Here is a 3,450-nt window from a genome sequence, read left to right on the forward strand (position 1 = left end):
CAGCTTGCCCCATTGCCATAAATCATCAGAGATCCTAAATTTACTCTCCTCACTTCCAGTTTTGCCCTTCCTCCTGTCCAAAGCATTCCTCAAAGCTTTTTTATGCACAGTGTTCTGGGGTGCAATTATGCCAGGTGAAAAACAGAACAGCTGGCCACAAGGAAGGTATCTAAGAGGAGACTACACTTGAGCTGAGGCTCAAAGCATAAAAGGAATATACTGGTCAGCAAAGTAAGACAGGTAGAGACATAGCGGTCTCTCAAATGAATTCAGCAGGCCTTGTCAACAACTCAAAATGCTTAAGATAATACCTAATTTTCTGATTCCTCAAGAATACAGCTTTTCATAATTGTACATTATAATTTGTTTCCTGTGCATGAATGCACGTGTTTTCTTCTCTCAGCAAGGCTATTAGACAAGGTTTCTAAAGCCAAGGCCTAGGTGATTGAAAAAGTACATATTTAATAGGTGATTATCGAGCTATTTTTGTCAGCAGTTGCCTTGACCCAAAGGACTTGGAAATATTTCTACTGTTGGAAGACACCAGTCTCTGGTTTTCCTTTTATCTTGCTGGCTTCTCCTTGGTCTCTTTAACTTGCAGCATCTCTTCCACATTACTGAAAATTGGAGGGCTCCCAGAATTCCTTCCCTAGCTCTCTTTTCTTTTTGTGTGTTTTATTTTTTATATAATTTTTAAAATTTTGAAATATTAGATTCATTCAAAGGAATACATACAGCATTTTTGTGAGTGATGAAGCATAATAGTAAAATCAATCCATACAGGACCAGGACTAAGGTGGGGCAAATGAGGCAATTGGTTTGGGTGCAAAATTTAAGAGGCAAAAACAAACAAAATATGGCAATTTTAGATAAAGGTGGGATCTGACTCCGTACTTCTATGCTTTCTCACCCTAATCCCAGAACTCTGTTTGCAATAAAATTTTGTTTAGAAAACCAGGTGGCTGGCCTGAGTGCAGTGATTTGCTAATTTGATTTTCTTAATATAGTATTAAAATATGATTTATCTCTACTACTGAGCTTTTTGACATCCCTTAAATTAGTACCTGAGGCCGGTGCCTCATGTAACCTCTGCTTTTTCACAGCCCTGTCCACTGCCCAGCGTATGAAATGGGAAATGTTGTTTGATTTTGCTAGCTGGCAAACTTTATAAAATTAAATTGTAGCCCTAGCCAGTTTGGCTCAGTGGTTAATCAATGGAAAAAATATTCTCGGGTGAGGATTAACAAAAACTACAATGTAAACTTTATAAAACTTGAAAGTATTCTTCTAAGCCATGGTTTTTTCTTCACTTGATATTAAGCCTCAACAAGTCCTCCATGCTTATGTGAGCAGCTGTAGTGCACCCATCTTCTTGGTTATCCACAGTTCTTTCATATGACCACATCTTTATTTACTTGTCCATTTTCCTACTGATAGATACATGGGTTGTTTCCAGATAATTGTCATTACAAACCTTGCTTCGGTGAACCATCTTGTACATGTCTACTATCCACAGTTTGAGAGGTTCTGTAGGCCCAGCCTATTCCTGGGAAGAGAACTACTGAGTTACAGGGTATGGAGAAGTTGGAATTTACTAGATAATGCCATATTGTGGTCCAAAATGCTTGTACCAATATTCATTACCACCAGCAAGAGTTTCTGTTGCTCCTCAGGCCCAACAGAATAAAACTTTTTACAAGTTTTTAATTTTTGTTAATCTAGTGGGTGTCAAGTGATATCTCACTTATGTTTTCATTTTTTTTGTATTTCCATGGTTAATAATGAGATTAAACATGTTTTGGTATGCTTATTGAGTATTCAGATTTCCTCTTTTTAAAATATTTGCTTATGTATTTGTCCTAATATTATATTATAATAAAATATAATTAATGTAACATAGGTACAAGAATATATAGATATAACAGAATTTATATATTTTGTTGGTCTTTTTCTTCTTAATTTTTTCAGAAATTCTTAATATATTCTGAATATCAATCTTCTTTGTATGTATTCCAATGTCTTCTCTAGGTTTTTGACTTGTCTTTTTATTTTTTTTATAATACCTTTTCATAGACAAAAAAATCTTAATGTAGTCAAATTTATCTTTATTTTTTAAATATTTTTATTATTAGAGAGAGAAGAGAGAAGAGAGGAGAGGGAGAGAAACATTGATGTGAAAGTGAAATATTGATTGGCTGCCCCCTATTAAGGATCCCACAACCCAGACATGTACCCTGACTAGGAATCAAACCAGCAACTTTTGGCACCCAAACAACTGAGCCACACCAGCCAGGGCTATCATCTTTATCTTTTTTTGTTAGTACTTTTTGTTTCTTGCTTAAGAAATAATTTCCGGCAGTGCCCTCAGTGGTCCCGGATCTGTCTCTTGCTTCAACAGTGTGGAATGAACAGACCCAGGGACACCCCTTCTTCCAGCCTCAGGCCACTCTCCTGCATCTTATCCAGTCACAACCTCCAGAACCACCTCCTGGACCAGCCAACACACCGTGTTTTTTCTACCTTAACTCCTTATTGCTGAACAACAATGAGCTCCCAAATTCGTCAGAATTATTCCACCCAGGTGGAGGCTGCGGTCAACCGCCTGGCCAAACTGCATCTGCGGGCCCCCTACACCTACCTCTCTCTGGGCTTCTATTTCCCCCGTGAAGATGTGGCTCTGGAGGGCGAGTTGGTGGAGAAGAAGCGCGAGGGCGCTGAGCTTCTCTTAAAGTTGCAAAACCAGTGCGGTGGCCGCATTCTCTTCCAGGACCTGCTGAAGCCTCCCCAAGATGAGTGGGCAGAACTCAGGGCCATGGAAGCCGCCCTGGCCTTGGAGAGGAACTGAACCAGGCCCTTTTGGAGCCGCAGGCCCTGGTTCTACCCGCACAGACCCTCAGCTCTGTGGCTTCCTGGAGAACCACTTCCGGGGTGAGGAGGTGAAACTCATCAAGAAGATGGGCGCCACCTGACTCACCTCCGCAGGCTGGCGGCCCCCAGGCTGGGCGGGGCGGGTATCTCTTCGAAAGGCTCCCCTTCAAGTGGACTAGGAGCCTGTGGAGCCCAGAGGCCTTTGAGGGGCCCCTATGCATTCCCTTGGGTCTGGCTTTTACCTGAACTACTAGCCATTCCTTTAACCACCCTGAAGCCCTCTCCCATGCATTGAACCAAATGAAACAATAAAGCTTTTTGCAGAAAAAAAGAAAAAATAATTTCCTATTCTGTTGTTATGAAGATAATTTTCTATATTTTCTTCAAATAGTATTAAAGTTTTGGCTTTCACACGTAGGGCTTTAATACATTTGGAATTGATGTTTGGATATTGTGTGAAGTAGGAATCTGATTTCAGTTTTTTTAAAATGTGGATAGCCTATCGCTTCAGAAAAATTTCCTAAAAAGACATTCTTTTCCCATTGACCTGCAATGCCACATCTGTCATAATTTATATAGCAA

The 3,450-nt window shown here is 40.1% G+C and overlaps 1 pseudogene; it reads left to right on the plus strand.

Annotated features, from left to right (window-relative positions):
• The first annotated feature begins 2,545 nt into the window (after nt 1-2,545).
• Nucleotides 2,546-3,114, plus strand: LOC139020311 (ferritin light chain pseudogene; annotated as a pseudogene).
• Nucleotides 3,115-3,450: the final 336 nt, after the last annotated feature.

Source organism: Myotis yumanensis, unplaced genomic scaffold, assembly GCF_028538775.1.
Source record: "Myotis yumanensis isolate MYYU_CA2020_CCGP unplaced genomic scaffold, mMyoYum1.0.hap1 SCAF_12, whole genome shotgun sequence".
In the NCBI taxonomy this organism is placed as follows: domain Eukaryota; kingdom Metazoa; phylum Chordata; class Mammalia; order Chiroptera; family Vespertilionidae; genus Myotis; species Myotis yumanensis.